Genomic DNA, 17,421 nt, shown 5'->3' on the forward strand with positions numbered 1-17,421 from the left:
AGCAAAGGAGAGGAAGGAGGATGAGATATGAGCCGAGGATGAGCTTGCAGAATGCCAATTTCTGCTCAGGCACCCCAAGCTGATAAAGGCGTGAAAGCAGCCCAAGAGTCCTCCTGTGGAAGGAAGCCATTTCCGGGGTGTCTCCAACAGCTTAGCTTAGCAGGCACGAGCCCCACATTCAGCCCAACTCCCTGAACAATCTTGCCTCCACCGCCCGTCTCTTCTAGGTAAGACGGCAACACTCCTCTGGTATCCGCCTCCCGCTGAAGGCTGCAGAGAACCTCAGCTGGACAAGAGGAGGAGAAGAGGAAAAGGGAAAGAGACAGAGGAGGAGGAGAAAACGTGTCATCTCCATTAGTTTCCTAACACCACTGTAAAAATTTACAGCAACTTTAGTGGCTTAAAACAGCATACATTTATTATCTCACGGTTTCTGTGGGTCAGACATCCAGCACAGCATGACTGGGTTCTCTGCTCAGAAGCTCATGAGACCAAAGTCAAGGTATTGGTTGGCCAGCCTGGGGTCTTGTCTGGAGGGTCATGGGGAGAACCCACTTCTAGGCTCATTCAGGTTATTGGCAGTTTCTTGTGGTTGTAGGACTGAGGTCCCATTTCCTTGGCACATGAGGCCAACATGCTTGTTGAGTGTTTCTTATGTTTTGAATCTCTGACTTCCCCTTCTCCCTCTGCTTTTAAGGACTCATGCAATTACAATCAGTTCACCCAGATGATCCAGGATAATCTTCTTATCTTAAAGTCACTGATTACTAACCTTAATTCTATCTGCAAAGTCCCTTTTTCCCTGTAAGGTAACATATTCATAGATGTGGCATCTCATCATATTTACAGCCCTAGGAATTAGATCATAGACTCCTCTTGGGGGCCATGAGTCTGCCGACTACACATCTGTCTCCCCTTGAGTGTCCATCACCTTGCTATCTCATCTTATTTTTAAAAATCTGTGCCAAGAAACTTCAGTATAATACATGGTCTCGACCTTCAAGGAACATCCACCTTAGTTGGGAAATTCAAAACAAGACGCAACAAATAATCACACCAATTGTTACAACTTCAGTATCTACGACCCTTTATAGTTCATACTCATCTACCCATGTTTCCTAAATGCCATGTGTCAGTCCACCTTCCTGCTTTCTTTGTCCTTTTCCATAACCCTCAAAAAGCCAGGTTTCATAATTCTGTCCAGATATCTCTTCCATACAATCCTCATTAAAGTCCTCCCAGGTTGGACCAATTGAAACAAATGTGTCCCTCTTGCATGCTGTACTGTCACTATATTTGTCAAGTGCTGGCACTTATCACACTCACCCTGGGCTGTGGCTTGTTGTTGGAGCTCCCATCTCCCCCACAGTGATGCACAGGAAGCCCTCACGGCCCTAACCCATTCCCTGAGCTTGGCAGTGAGTTACTCTAATGAAGCTGACACTGGATGAGGGCCATGAGTTATCTGTGAGTCACCATCAAACGTCTGAATCCTCTCAAGTCAAAGCAGAAAGAATACGATGTTCAAATTTGACCAAGACTTGCCTCAATATGATAATCTATACCTTTATCAATAGTATTGATATAGCTGAAGAAAAAATATGAGCAGAAGCAGGATCTACATGGTCCTTGGAAAAGAGAGGGCAAAAGCCACAAGTCAGAGAAGGGTCCAGGAGACTCTAGGTTGGGATGGTTCTGCAGCGTTATTCCACCCTGAATAAGACTTTCCCCAGGAATCCTTATGCTCCTTGCCTGAGCCCAGGGCTGAAATGGTCTGAGGAAGAATTCAGCCTCCCAGACGTTATGTTGAGGGAAAAGTAAATGTAGCATTGTAGATAAACGCATCAATAGTCTAGGTCACACAACTGTCTCCTGTGAGGTTTGTTTATGTGAATAAATCCTTGAAAGCCTAGAAAACGCTAGCAGCCCTGACAAAGTCAAATTTGAAGGCCTTCGTGCCACAGAGCTGCACCTGTTGGGTGGTGGTTCCACCCACCTCCCTGTCAGCACTGGGTCTTCCAAAACTGTGACTTGCACATCCCCCATCACCAAAAGCCTGCTGGGGAAGGGCTCAGAGCTGGTGCTTGGGGACACTTAAGATTGCCCCAAATCTCTCTGCAATCCTCTCGAGAGATAGAACTTGCACCCCTCCCCTGGAGTCTGGTCTGGGCCTGTTACTGCTTTGACCACTAGAAGGTGGGGGAAGCGACGTCCTGAGACTTGCGAGTCCAGGCATTGAGAAAGCCTGACCAGTTCCAACTCCTCCACGTGGAGCCCCAAGGCTGACCCTGTAAAAAGTCCAGGGTAGAGAGAGAGGCCATACGGAGAGAACCCCGAGGATGACAAGCCACATGGAGATAGAGGCCACATGGAGGCAGAGATGGGGCCGAGGGTCCAGCCCCATCTGACGGCAAGTTCATGAGAAATCTCAAGACATACAGTAGAGGAACCAGCCAGTTGAGACCCAGTCAACCCATGGAATTGTGGGATATCATTAAATGGTGGTTGTTCAAGCCGCTAAGTTTGGGGGCAGATTTTTAGGCAGCAACAGATCATCAAAACACCATCCAAGGCAGTTTCCTCTCATCTTTCCTTCAAAGGAGCCCAATAACTGTTTACTGGATTAGCTGAGTTCGAAACTTTACTCTCCAGCTCCCAGTGGATTCTCTCCTTCTGTTTGAGCCCATTTAACAGGTAAGACAAGGAGACTCGCACTGGCTAAGCAACTTGCCCAACGCTGCATAGCTAGTTAGAGGGAATTGAACTAAACACAACTCAGTCGCTGACTGCCTGGGCTGTTCCCTCTTCACAAGCCCAGCCCTGACACCTGTGCCCAGCCTCGTGGTCTGGTCTTTACGTGCAGTCAGTGTAGTGCTCAGAAAGATTCTCAGCACACACGCCAAAACGCCTCTCATCAATGCACGGACAGCTTCTTCTATCTGTGGTCCCCGTAGCGTCTAAAACAGCACTGAGCACACAGCGGGAGCCTAACACCGCCTGCTGCTGAAAACACAGGGCCATTGATTACAATAAAAATGGAGCCGATGGAAAACATTCAGAAATGGGCCCCGTACTACGACTTGTCTCTCGCGAGTTTGTCCTGGTCACTCTTTCTGCAGAGGCCCGATGTGTGGAGGACTGTTCCAATGCATTTCCTAGATAAAGGTTATTGAGTCTCTCATGGATGAAGTGAGTTGCTGCAAAAATTTATTCAGCCTCCAGAGTCTCCTGGAGGAGGAGCCCCCATCACAGGCGCAGACTGTCCTTCCCGCACCGATTTGGCCCTGGAGCGAGAGCCTGGAGTGGGGGCTGTGGTCCTCAGCTATTCAATTAAACTGACGGTCAGTTATTTTTTCTTGAAAAAAGCACAGTGCGGCCAATCCATACGGAAGGGCTTCCGTGATGTGTATCCCCAAGTAGGACGGGAGATGAACGCTCCAATCGCCTTCTGACACGAACTTCATTTGGGGTCTGGAGTAAATCAAGGCTAAAGTGTACATATTTATTGAGCACTTGCTGTGGGTGAAGCACTCCGCTTGCTAAGTGCTGGAGGAAATGATCTTAACAAAAACTTGTAACATATTTTACACTTATCGGATTAGAAAACACTTTTTCCTATCAGCTCATTGAATCTCATAACATTCTTGAGAAACAGAGACACTGATCGTTGCTTTGCAGAAAACTAGGGTCCTAAGAGACTGCAAGACATATGTATGGTTACTCACCTAGTACTCAGTGGGGCCAAGACTTCAAGAGGATATGGTGACTGCATGTTTATCACACTTTCCAGGAGGCGATGAATTGGCAAAAGAACAACATTTATGTACATTGTTACGCACGATATTTGTAGATAATCAAGGAAGAAAAAGACCCCATAGTCAGAGGGGGTCTGCTTAGGCTTCTGGGATTCTGGGGGGCTGGAAGGCTGGCTTCCCCACTGAGTGTGTCTGCGAGCAGCCAGCTGAAGGCCGGGCGGCAGGACCTCCTCGTGGATACAGAGGCCTCCCTCCTGTCTGCAGAGAGGGTTGGAAAGTCCTCCAGGCTTTCACATGCCCTGGGCGCTGAATCCTACACATGGGCTGGGAGATGCTGTGACTGTCCCCTTCTCATAGAGGAAAACCCAAGGCACAAGAGCTGCAGCAGGTCATCAGAGCTGCACAGGTGGAGCCACCGGCTGTCACTCCAGGATTCCACCTCCCAATCCATGAGGCTACTGGCTGCATTTTCTTTCAAAGGGCCTAGGGACCTAGTGATGCAACCATGTTGAAAACATCCTCTCCATGATGCCTCCCCCAGGACACACTGCCTCCGACACCCAGGCAACATGTCTAGTGGGAAGGGCAATGGCTGTAGAGTCAGGGGACCTGGATTCAAATCCTGTGTGGCCGTTTGAAAACACAGCCATGAATTCTTTGGCACTCATTCCATGGAGCCGTGGGGTCCGTGTGAAATGGGACTGATTTGTGGCTGCTTCCGCCATAGAGCAGGGAGGCAGTGATGCGAGGAGACTTGCCAGGTCAGGAGAAGCCTTGTACCTCCTGCTTTGGTCTTTAGGAATGCTTGGTCTCTGATGGTCCCTCTTGGGGTGCTTCCTCCAGAAACCAGGAACTGTGTTGGGATGAACCCAAGCCACATGTAGAGGTCATGTGTAGGTGCTCTTGGCAATAGTCCCAGGAGCCCAGCCTTCCAGAACACCTGCAGTCATTGGAGCCCCTGGTGGAGCAGAGATGCCCCCGTGCTCTGCCCCAGGTCCCGACCCACAGAATCTGTGAGCCTAAGAAACGACTATCATTTTCTACCACTAAGTTTGGTGATTGTCTGTCACCAGCAAAAGAAAACCAGAACGTCTCCCCTCTAGATACTGACTGTGTGACTTTGGGCAATACAATTATCTTTTGAAAAGAGCACTTTCTGTGCAATAGTGATTTAAAACTAAAATCCTGCTTTGCGTGATGTCATCAGGACTAAATGAGACAGAGAGCGTGGATCGCCTGGCACAGAGCACAGTACAGGGTCAGCCCCTCCAAGTGTGAGTTTCCACATTGGTGAGAGAGGGCCTTGAGTCTGTCCTGACAAAGGCACTGCATCTTCCATCTTGGCAGGTACCCCTCACCCCCCATCCTCCCAGGGCTTCGACTACACAGGCTGGACCTTCCACACCCACCTCCTCTCAGCCTCCTGGCAGCTGAGTGCCCGGTGGGACGACAGGAGCCATGGTAAAGCAGAGGTTTTGCATGCGTGACACTCCCCGCTTTGACTTGACACCTGTGGGGAGGGGGCTCCATGCAGCGGCCTTTTCCAGAGCCCTGCAGGGACTCAGCACAGGGTGGACGCCCACATTCATTATAACCACCAGGTGGGGGGCTTTGGGGCCTCCTCAGCCAACACTTCTCTCCACATTGAACTCTGCACGAGCCTCATGATCAAAGTTTGGGCACATCAAGCTCTCACGCACAGAGAGAGGCACGGGGCCAAGGAAATAATCGTCCGAGTGGGTCTCATCTTTTGTGAGGACCAGCATGAGGACAGTCCTTTCAAGACACGAGGAGGCCCCAAGCATCCTAGGAGGTGATAATTAGCTTCCTGCCCCCACAGGTTCGGGCCTGTGAGAGGAGAAGAGGGAAGTCAGCTCCGTCTCCTATGTGGCCAGATGGGACCCCGCCAGGCACACTCCAAGAACGCGGCTCACAACTCTTCAATGCAACACTGATGCGCCCCACGCATGAGTCTCTTACTCTCAAAAAAAATTTAAACTTTTTTAAATCACACTTATAACTAAATCAGAGAAACTTTTTTCCAAAACCAAAAAAAAAAAGCAAGATTAGTCAATACAGCCATCTCATAAATACACAGCCTCCACTGGAATGCCATCTGTATCTGTGTGCTATTATTCCCATTCCAGAATCTGAGAGGATGGAGGACCCCGGAGAGACAGGATCTTACACTGAAATCATCAAAATTAGAGCAGAAAGATCATCAGAGCTTGTCTGGTCCATTTCAAACTGTTCCAATCAGAGATGAGGATGCTGATGCCCCGACCTGCAAGAGACAACTAAACCCTCAGCTCCACAGAGACAAGATTTCAAGAAGCTTCTTTCCATTGTCATACTCCTGACCGCATGGGGCTTCGGAATGATTGTAGAAGCTGCAGCTAAATAGCTGAAAACCTAGAGCTTTGTAAAGAGATTCACTCAACAACATATTTTCTTGAGTGGCTGCTGAGTTACAAGCATTGGGAGAACAGTCCTCGACCGGGCAAGCGAGATCTTTCCTTTGTGCATATGAACAACGAAAACAGCCACAACCACAACAAAGATGAGTTCAGATCATCAGTGCTCTGATGACCGTAGAAAGGATGACGTTATAGATGGTACCTCAGGCCAGGTAGGGTTATGGATGTGACAGTTAAGGATCAAGGAAGCTTTACTTGAAGAGAGGACATCTGAACAAATCTGAAGAACGAAACAGACCCAAACACGTGACCAACTCTGCAGCCAGAGGGAACAGCAAGGACCAAGGGCCTGAGGCAGGGACGAATTCATGAGCAAAGGCAGAGTGGTTTGAGGCGAGGATGCCACTGGAGGATTTTAAGCGTCATGGTCTCATTTATAGAACGCCAGCTGTGGGGTGGAAAGTGGACAGAAAGAAGCAAGACTGGGAGACACAGAGAAACCAGTTCAGAAAACCACACAGTAGTTCCAGAGAGTAGTTCCCGTAGAGGCAGAGGTGGCTTGGACCAGAGTTGTATCCTTGGAGATGGAGACACAGACGTGCTCTCCTGGATCCTGACCACCAGCACCACACCCCGAGGGAAGTCCAAGGCTGTCTACACATCCTCCAGGGGGGATGAAACGAGGCTGTGCTTCTAGCATCCCCAGGGGTCGCTCCGTGTCAGCATGAAGGATCCCCACTCTCCACGGAGGCAGAGGGACAATCCCCCCTTCACCCTACAAAGCAGAGAAGGCAGCACCCCCAGCACGCAGGGAGCAGCAGCCAGAACTGGCCAGTTGGTGGACAGAGAGCGCCTGCCTTCAGAGGCAGGCCGAGGAGCAAGGGAGCAGCTATGAGGCCTCCTGGAGCGTGCGAACAGGAAGGACCTGACTTAAATGAAGTTGCACTGGACCTGACGGAACACTGCTCAGTGGGCCACCCCTGTCTGATGGTTTTCTCCCTGCCTGGGCAAGCAGGAATTGAAAGCTAGCTTCAGACTCCCTCCTTGGCTTTCCTTGTCAATTACACACACAGATGTAAAGGAAATGACAGCTGCTTTTCCTCTCAGGGTAGGACGAGCCCTAGAACCAGGAGAGACAAGAATAAGACTGTCGTCTGGAGATTAAACCACCACAAACACTGTGATAGGCCATCCACAGGACCGAACCAAGAGACTTTGACCAGAGAATACAGGAGCCACCGAACTCTACCCAAGGTGCCCCGGGTACCACCTCAGAGAGAAGCGACTGTGATTGTAGCTTAATGAGCAGAAACCTAACCATTTTTCTTGTTCCCTCTTTCACAAAGGGCTGTGAACAGCAGGGAATGAAAACCCAGAGCATTAAGGTTAAAAAGGCAGAAATAGAGACTGCCCAGGCAGGCTCCAGAGAGAGGGTGTCCTGACCCACAAGCACAACCTGCCTGGCACTGAGTCATATCCATGCTGACGTGGAGATGGGGACCTGTGGCTCGCTCAGCCAGACACCATGTCTCACCTTGGGATAATTCCAGACTTCCCGAGAAAATGATAAGACAGCTTCCCCACACTGTTCCAGTGTCCCACCTAGAAAAACAGAAACATGTCGTGTGAACAGTGGTGGAAAGAAAAAGGAAACCTGTAACCAAGGAGTGATTCAGGGTTCCATGGTTAGCCGATAGCAGGGGAGGAGAATCGCTCTTTTGTGAGGAGCTCCATGCGTATCTGCTGCCCCTCGAGTGTCCCAGGGCTCACCTCAGGAGGGTTATCTGTACGCAGAGCTCTGTTGTCGACCTCGAGTGTTACTGGGAGCATCAATGATGTAGGGACGCATCCATGTCTCCTGCAGTAATGGAGGAAAGTGACAGCATTTCCAGAGCTGCGTTCTGGCTAATTCATCACTCAGCGTGACCCACTGACAGCTCCAGCTGTGTGGAATCTCCTGCAAACCTACCCAAAATGGAAGTTTTTAAATGCCGCGTTAATCATATGGAAAATTTCTGAAAAGGGCTGAGAGAAATCCTAGTGTAGACAAGCAGGTATTTTGTGAAGCTGGTGGACGAAAGGCATGAGTAGAATGTCGCTACACTGGGATCTGTGGAAATCCAGAAATTCAGAGCAAAGAAACTTTTCATCTAAAGTGTGGAATAAGACTCCTTCATTCTTGAGGACGTCTTCCAAGACCAAGGACCTGCTGTAACCCTCTCCTCTTTGCTCCTCCTGGCCCGTCTCTATTCTAGACTGTGAGCTCTTTGAGAGAAGGTTCTCATTTTATTTGTTGTCTCCAGCTTCTAGAGCAGTGCCTGGCATATGGTAAGTGTTGAATAAACATTTGTTAAATTGAGGTCGATTCTAGTAATGAATTCACCCTAACTAGGCCCACAGGAACATCCAGGTCCCTTCCTGACAGACTCTGGTGCTTCCAGGAGGAGCACCGACCTCTTTGAAGGTGTGGAGAGACACCAGTTAGGAAACCCTGATGCTACAGCAGAGGACAGTGTCGCTGGAGAAGCCCAGCTCCAAGCCAGGTGCCATGGAGGGAACAGCAGCAAAAAGACTCTGACTGTAATCAGAGACCTACCATGTGCTACCTACATGGCTCAGCTGAGTTGTTTCATGACAGGCCGCCTCCGTGTCTCCATTTCTCAAAGTGGGACATAAAAATCCCACTCCTTCCATTAAAAAAAAATCCACTAAAGACAATACCATATAGGCTTCCAAGCCCTCAGCAGAAGATAAGGAAGGACAGGTTTTGCTCCCAACTCTACTCTCAGGCCACTCTCTTCTCCTGGGTAAAGGAAAAGTTTCCCACTACTCTACCCTTCCATGAATCTGTGGGCATGGGAGACGTACCTATTTTTGAGTTATGTCTTCTGTATTTTTTTAAAAGTTGTTTTACAGGCATTGGAGAAAGTCTTTCCATTTAGCACCTTAAAAAAAACAACTGGGTTTGCAAAATTTTCCGATAAAATGTTTATAATTAGATGTACTTGTGAAGACAATATGATTACAGCACTGAGGCAAGATGATTCCGCCACGATTTCAATAATGGTTGGAAATAATTAAGCACCTCCTGTAACACTGGAAAATACAGTTTTCTATCTCAAAATGCAAGTGCTTTAATGGACTAAAACAGATTGTTGGCCCTTGGAGTCTGCTACACGTTAAATTCTTATTATTCTGATTATCACACCGTGATGATAACGTATTCCATTTAGCACCATAGACTGTATTCGCTAAGTAGTTCCAGATAATTTATTACTTATCCACGCAGTGGTTCCCATACAGCAGCTGAGCAAAAATTAAGGACAAAATGTAAGCCTTTAGAGTCTAAATAGACTTAATTTTCAATACTCAAAGCTGAGCCTTATTCTGCCTGAACAGAGCTGGCGTGCTTTAATTCCTTTTGTCACAACCTCCCTGGATAATAATTCCTTAATTGCTTCTTAGATGGAAATATTAATCATGTGGCAGTCTTTAATAGGACCAAAATTATGGTGTTTCTTATGCCCAAAGGTTAATGGGGAAAGAGATTATTCTCCTCCCTCCCTCCTGATACACAGCTTGTGTGGCACCCATCAGTTTCCCTCTGAATATATTTAAGCTAATGTGTCATCCATGTTTAGGAATTCTGAGGTCCCTGAGGAGGGGAATCATGTCTGATTCAGTTCTGGATTTGCCACAGAATTTAGATCCAATTATTGAAACAGCCTGACTGCATACAAACACGACTGAGTTAAGTAAATTTGGGAAACTGTCTTGACAACTATGCCACTGCTTCTAGTTGATGGTGTGATGGTTGGTCAACTGGCTGGTTGGTGGAGGTTGGTTTGGGGGAGAGGGTGGGGCTTAGGAAAGTAAATCTCTCACTAATGAATAGTAATTAAGCCTCAACCACGTGATAGATCCTGTGCTCCACACTGCAGACGCAGAATGAAGGATATGTTTCTTGCCCTCCAGCAACTCAAATGATGTTGGGGAAGCCAGACTTATAAAAAGGCAAATTAACAAAACAAACTATTAAACACTACAATAGATGTAGGAACAGTGTGTTTGTCTTACAGACACTGTCCAGAGTGGCTCTCTTGGTTTGACAGCGTGTGGAGAGTTATCACTCGTGGTCCCAGTGTAATGGTGGAAGAAAGCCATTTGTGACCTTATCCAGTCTCAAGATGCTTAAGACTTCTGTGTTCACAGAGGAGAAGAGAGAATCCATTTGCATGACTGAGCAGTCAACTGGCCTCCCAACCTCGTTGTGAAATTAAGATGGGTGCCACAGGCACAGATCTTTTAGACTGAACTACGCCCAGCATTCTTGGTTAAACATGGAAAGTGGCAATTTGATCTATTATTAAGTTTAAGTTGGAGAAACAAGAGATGTGACAGGATTTTTGCACTGTATGTTGCAGAGAATTCGTCAAAACACAGTTTGGGAGAAGCTGATCTAGAGAATTATCTAAATGAGACAATCGACACTGGTTGCAAGGCAGAGGATAAGTGCTACATCACAAAAGTAAGAGGTCCAGGTAAGGAAACGGGCAGCTAGAAAGAAAACCAGAGACAGCCAGGAGAGAGGAAACGTGTGGAGGGTGTGGTGTGTGTGTGCTTGCGTGTTAGGATTCAACACTCGACAGATATAGGAAGGGAAGAACTTGTCAAAAATTTGTGTTAGTTTTGAATTTGGGAAAAAATTACCTTTGAGTTCCTCCTTAAACCACATACTAAATGTATCTCTAAATGAATTACAGAACTACATATTAAGACACTAAATTCCAATTACAGAAAAATTAGACTATAAAACTAAATATCAAGTATGTAAATTTAGAAGTGATAGAAGAAATCACAAAGAATAGATCATCAGATTTAACTACAATTAAGGTTTCTGCAAAGTGAAAGAAACCAACATAAAAAGGCAGATGAGAAAAGAAACGCTTCTGCAAACCTTTCTGTAGAAAAAACAGAGGTAACTATTTTATTCTGTGAAGAACAAAGGAACATCAATTTAAAAAATGAAAACAATTAAACAGTAGATGAATAACGAAAATGTTCTCAATAGAATAAAAGGTATTATCATTATTCTATTTATTATTATTAAATAATATTTAACAATGATTACAGCCTGGAATTATGCTAAGTGTTGAACATACATTACTCTGAGCCCTTCTTGTAAAAACCACTTGATAATGGACTTAATTCCCAAGAAATGATCAAAATTAAAAATCAGATATGAAAAGTTATTGTAAAAGATTAGTGGCAATTATTTAATCTATTTAAACATAGAACTAAAACTAAGCAATTATGGACTTTAAAGACCAGAATGCAAATGTTATAAGCTTTAACCAAGTAAAAGGACTACGATAAACAAAAATAAAGACATGAAGGAAATAGAGATGGAAAAAAGTGAAAAAGCACAAATTTTTTTATCCCTCCTAGCAAGGAGATCGTTGATAGGGTATGCAATCAAAAAATGTAATTTAATAAGCTGACTCCCACCTGTTAATATTTTATAGGCTGTTTCTTGGGTTTGGAAGGATCTTCTGGGAAGGAAACCATGGCACGGGATAAAGAAACATCTCTCTGAGGGGCCGGCCCGGTGGTGCAACAGTTAAGTTCGCACGTTCCACTTCTCAGCGGCCCGGGGTTCACCGGTTCGGATCCTGGGTGCGGACATGGCACCACTTGGCAAAAAGCCTTGCTATGGTAGGCATCCCACATATAAAGTAGAGGAACATGGGCACGGATGTTAGCTCAGGGCCAGGCTTCCTCAGCAAAAAAGAGGAGGACTGGCAGTAGTTAGCTCAGGGCTAATCTTCCTCAAAAAGAAAAAGAAAAAGAAACATTTCTCTGAAATTCAGCTCTTCCTTCAGTTCCTTCTGTTACATTCAAGGAAAATTCATTTTAATGCTTTTAATTTAAAGATGGCAGTTTAAGAACAGGCCTCCATTCTCTCCACACCTAAGAGTCACAGTGCAGCCGGGAAGGACGGGCCCCTCAGAGGCGGCAAGACACCAGAACGGCCCCTTTCTGAAGAGGGGTCTTGAAACAAAGAGACCAATTTTATACAAAACCGGAATTTTGAATTACTGAAGTGGCTAAAATAACCCAGTTGTTGGAGAATAAAAGTAGGAGGTGAAGGATACGAGCAGGAAAGCAAAGCATCGAGAGAAGGGAGAAAGGATATTCCTCTTAGAACATAAAAGAGAGAAAGCAGCAGAGAAGGGAGCAGCACACCAGACCCGCCCGATTAAAACAGGGGGCTAGGAGAACAAAAATGCACTCCATCAAGTCTGCAGAAAGAAAGCTTGGGAAACAAGAGGTAAGAGTAAAATAAAATAAATGGCAAACTTTAAATAAAATGAAAGAGATAAAATCAAGGCTAACACATATTATCCAAAATTTTCAGATCAATAAACAGACTGTTAGACTGTGTTAAAAACAACATTGTATTCTATGCTGTTCACAGGAAACACATCTACAGTAGAGTGACAAACACGGAAAATGAGGGAGACACGAGGATATCAGCAAATGAAAATAAGCAAGCAAGCAGACCAACAAAAAGCAGCAGCAATAATCTCAATATCAGACAAATCTCAACTTACAGTCAAAAACATTGAACAGGGTAGACGGCGTGATGATAAAAGTTATAATCCAAGATGGCATTATAATAATCACATACACTTTGCACCAAGTAACATAGCAACCAAATCAAATCTCCTGAAAACACAATAAAACTTGAATCAAATACAATTTGAATTTAAAATATGAATACACTTCTAAGATTTTACACGCAAAGCTGGAGAAAAATAACAAAGAATGAGGATTTGATTAAAGATATCAGAGGTTTTGATTACTTGATAATTGACTCCTTTCTTATATCCAAGGAAATTTTACAATATTGATTACATTTTCAGCAAAGAAAAAGCTTTGTCAAATTCAAAAATCTACAAGCTACAGTCTGACCATGATGCAATCGTATTAAAAATCAACAATTGCAGTATCATAAAAGATAGAGTTCTTGAAAATTAAGAAAATTCTCTTGGGCTAAATTAAAAATGAAATCAAAACCAAAATAGCAAGTTATTTAGAAAAGGATGCAGAGAAGAACAGAACTCAATCCAGCTGATGTGGTAATGTAACATCTGGAGACAGTATTGTTTGATCGTGACTCAGACTGCCTGGAGCTTTGTGACTCTGCAAAAGCTTCGTAACCTCTCTGTGCCTCAGTGTTCTCACCATAGCAAAATGTTGACAGTAACAGCACTGTCCCATAGGGATGTGGTGAGGATTAAATAACAAGGCACACCAAACACCCAGGAGTCTAGCACATAATAAGTGAATGATTTGTATCTAGTTGTCTTCATTTCTCTCTCCAATTACCTTCTTCCTTCATTCCTCTTCTTTCTCATTTTTAAACTCTTTACAATGTGTTTCTATTACTTTTGTAATAAAAAAAAATACATAAAAACGTCGAATGGAGCTATTTCATTGCTAATCACTTTATTAATTAAATTCAAAGGAAAAAGACGTCAACTGAACAAGAAATACACTCATTCCTTAGGTCAGCATAATCTAATATTCATCCTCCTGTCTGCTGGTGGGGGTGTGTCGGGTGGGGAGAGGGTGTGAGTCAATTCAGAATGGTTTGATTTGTGGCTATTCCAAACAGACACAAAGGCCTGGCTTCTGTGAAGGCTGCCAGCGGGGTCCTGCCATAATTTCTAGAAGGAGAGCTCAGTCTTCTGTGCCTCGGGGACAGATGTGACGGAGAGGAAGCAAAAACAGCCTGTGAGACTTCCAGCCTTTATTTCCAAAAGCGTCATTTCAAAAGGAGGAAGAGAAGATATTGGCAGAGATGTTCTCCAAGCCGCTGGGACCACTCCCAGACTCGAGACAGATCTCAAAGGATGGACAGTGAGAAGAGAGAGACAGCACGGTCTGTGGGTCCTGAGACAGGAAGCATCTTCAGCAACTGAAAAGACCCTAAAAAGAACTGGTTGTGGGGCAGGGGCCAGAGTGGGCAGCCCCCGAGAGGATCCCATGCCCCAGGGAGCACACGGGTACAAAGCAGAGTGAGGACCCAGGAGGCCATGCCAATCGGAAAGGTCAGTGTCCAGATGGCCCTGACTCCTAAGGAGAGATCACGCGAGGACGAGGTGGGCACCCACTACCAGACACCACTCCTGTGGAAGCCCTGGGATTTCAACACAATCTTGGGCGTCAGAAACCCCAGGAAAAAGTGATACTGAAGTTTCCAGTTACCCAACAGAACGAAGGTGCAAGATGAAATTTACTTTGGAGAATAAAGTAATGCTCTCTCGCAAACCTGAGATTGCACAGCAAGGCTTAGACTTGCCACAGTGCTCTTGCCTACCCTCAGAGCAGACCCCACGGACCCACGGCCCACCTCGTCCCGACGTGAATTCTCTGGAGGCCACGATCAGCACTCTCTTAACAGTGATGATGGCTGGGCGTGGATTTCTCGCTAGCGCGTTTTGCAGACCTTTCTAGGAGACGAATCTTGAAGATCTACGCTCAGTTGTGTTGCTCTGTGCTCTGAAGACCACCTCTGAGACCCTTCCATTCTCCCCCACTTCCCTTCTCCCACCTTACAGATGAAGAATCTGAGGCTGGAGAACAGAAATGAGGCCCCAAAGGCTACACAGCCGGTTCAAGTGGAGCTGTGGCAACCCGGGGGGGGATGGGGAATGAACGTCTTCTCTCCTCTTAAGCCCAGGCAGGATACTTTTCCTCACAACCCCAGGGAATTGCTCAGCCCTCCTCACCCTCCCACGGGCTCCCGACACGGCCTTGGCTGCTGCATGGGGCACTGCCCCAAAGGCATGAGCCAAGGCCCTTCCTATGTTCAGGGCTGTACTGCAGGTCCCCAGAGACACAATCACAAACACTCTATCTCTTTCTCTCTCTCTCTAAATGCATCTCTCTCTCCAGTCTCTCCCTGCATATCTCTCTCTCACAGACCATCCTCCGCATCCTCTGGGCTGTCCTAGGGCTGGGAACATAGCATGTACACAATAAATATTTGTTGACACTGATTCCATCGCCACGTCCTTGTTACATTAACATGATAGCATGATAATTAGATTAACACTGGCATTTACCATTTGCTAGACAAAGCATTTCGTGCGCGTCGTCTCGAACACAACGACCTTCTACAGGCAGCTCGCAGACGTTGTACAGATGAGAAAACCAGGACCCACGGTCGCACGGCTGGCAGAGTTTTGGACCCACCCTCTGGCTGCATCCGAGTCAAAAACCACACCACATAAAACAGCGACTGCCTTCCCCCAGCTAGAAACGTCCACCGCCCTTTAAATTTGCTCAGTGGAGTTAGTTTTCGCATCTGCTCCTAGGATTAATTCCCAGGGCTTCCCTGTCATTTCTGGTTATTACAAAGTGCTGCAGTCATTTGAAGTCACAAAGCTCAGTCTCAACTCTGAAATTAGAAGGCTGTCTCCACGTAACCATCAACACTTACATCTCAATTTGAAAATCCAACTTAGCCTCTTCTGCTGGGGTTTCCTGCAGTCACAAAGCCTCTCTCTTCTTGCTCCCTTCTTCTCCCTCTTGCTTCCTGCTGTTTATTTAATTTCCTAATATTTTGACTATGGAAACTTCCAAGCACGTGCAAATATCAAAGAATAGTGTAACAAATCACTCACTTTCAACAGTTACTACTCACCAGCTCACAGCCAATGCTGTTTCCGCTCTCCCTCGAGCCAGACCTGGCCATCGGAGGCTCCTCACCCCGCCTCCGTCCTTGGAATGTGCGTCGGCTGGCCTTCTCCACACTGGAAGCCGCCCCAAGGACACGGCCTGGAGAGAGCAGGGTGCTGTCGGGACCGTGGGCAGCACACGTGACTGCAACCGGGCAAGTCCTCTGTATAGACGTTGAGGTTCTCATGGCGGGGTGCAGATGTCTGCTGGTCCTGCGGCCACTCAAGACAAGCCTCCTAAGTCAGTCCCCTTGCTTATGAACCTGCCACCTGCCAATGTGGAGTGGCCTGCCCCGTCCTCCTTCTCTCTCTGCCCTCCACGTACGGGGTCCTGGTTGTGCACCAACAGAGGCTCTCAGGCAGCCGTCACCCTAATACATCCTGGGAGCACAGGCAGGTGTCACCCAGGCCAGCTCTCCTTCAGGGGGCCCGTCTGGGGTGAGCCTCACCCTCAACTTTGAGACTTCTCGGTGGTACTGTGGACAAGCTCTCACAGTAGATCCGTGGCAGCACCTCTTACAATGCCTAAAGGGAGGGACGGGACACCAATGCCCTTCCAAATAAATTATTTCTCCTTCTCAAGGCTTTCATGCCCTAAATCAGTGTCACTCAAAGTGTGGTCCCAGTGAACCAGACAAGGAGCTTGTGCTGGAGTGTAAGTCAACACAGAGCTTCCTTCATCAGAAAAAATCTTGCTATTAAAAAAAAATGTCAGCTGCACTAAAGCTTAGGCATGTAGTTGACTGACTTTCTGACTCAAGTTCCTTCTGTCACTGTAGGCCAGGCACAAAGAGCCAATGGACTGGCTTACACAGTCTTGGCCATTTACTTTGGAATTCATCAATGGTGGAAGCATGGAAACACAGCACTTGCTGTTCCTGCCAAAATTTGGTTCCTCAGCCAAAACTGAGACAGGAAGAATCCCATTACAGCACTGAGGTATGTAAGAAAAGATTCAAGACTTGGACGTGCACGGAGAAGTTACAAAGACCCAGATTCTGGGGATTTTTTATAGGCATGGTCCCTGGTCTTGAGCTCTGCTCCTCCGAGATGGTCACTCGCAAATCCCATAAGGCATCTGCTTCCACGTTATCAGTGAGAGGGACCACGCGGCCTCACACACTGTCCCTGGTTCTACCAGGGCAGAGCGAGGGGGCCTGGTTCCCAGCCTCGAGCGCGGCGTCTCCTAGTCTATCTATTACTTTAGACAGGAATAGACCAAAGGGTCTATTTGCTCTCCCACCACATCAACAGATGCCTGAGGATTCACAGCAGACATCCCATCCTTCTCGCTCCTTGAGGGGGTCACGTCCTGCCTTGGCACACAGAGTTTCCTAACGCGGCCCAGGCAAGACTCACATGGGCAGCCTGACGGCTCTCCAACGGGAGACCCTTCCAGGCCAGCTCAACTTCTGGACAGAAGCTCGCCCAGGAGCCGGCGACGCTGCGGCAGCTCAGCCATGAGGAGGCCCTGAGAGGAACGTCGAGGACAAGGTGCTG

At 46.8% G+C, this 17,421-nt stretch overlaps 1 long non-coding RNA gene across 2 annotated transcripts in view; it reads right to left on the bottom strand.

Annotated features, from left to right (window-relative positions):
• Nucleotides 1–15,995, bottom strand: part of LOC139082921 (uncharacterized) — a 28,365-nt gene extending 12,370 nt beyond the window's left edge. Inside the window, exons 1-3 of one of the 2 annotated variants that reach the window (XR_011539284.1) lie at nucleotides 15,888–15,995; nucleotides 7,943–8,137; nucleotides 7,707–7,774 (exon numbers count right to left, since the gene is read on the bottom strand). This is a non-coding gene — a long non-coding RNA (uncharacterized lncRNA). Of the gene's footprint in view, nucleotides 1–7,706; nucleotides 7,775–7,942; nucleotides 8,138–15,683 lie in introns of both variants that reach the window. The other variant, XR_011539283.1, reaches the window with a different exon arrangement.
• Between the last annotated feature and the right edge of the window lie 1,426 nt (nucleotides 15,996–17,421).

Source organism: Equus przewalskii, chromosome 1 (assembly GCF_037783145.1).
Source record: "Equus przewalskii isolate Varuska chromosome 1, EquPr2, whole genome shotgun sequence".
Classification (NCBI taxonomy): Eukaryota; Metazoa; Chordata; class Mammalia; order Perissodactyla; family Equidae; genus Equus; species Equus przewalskii.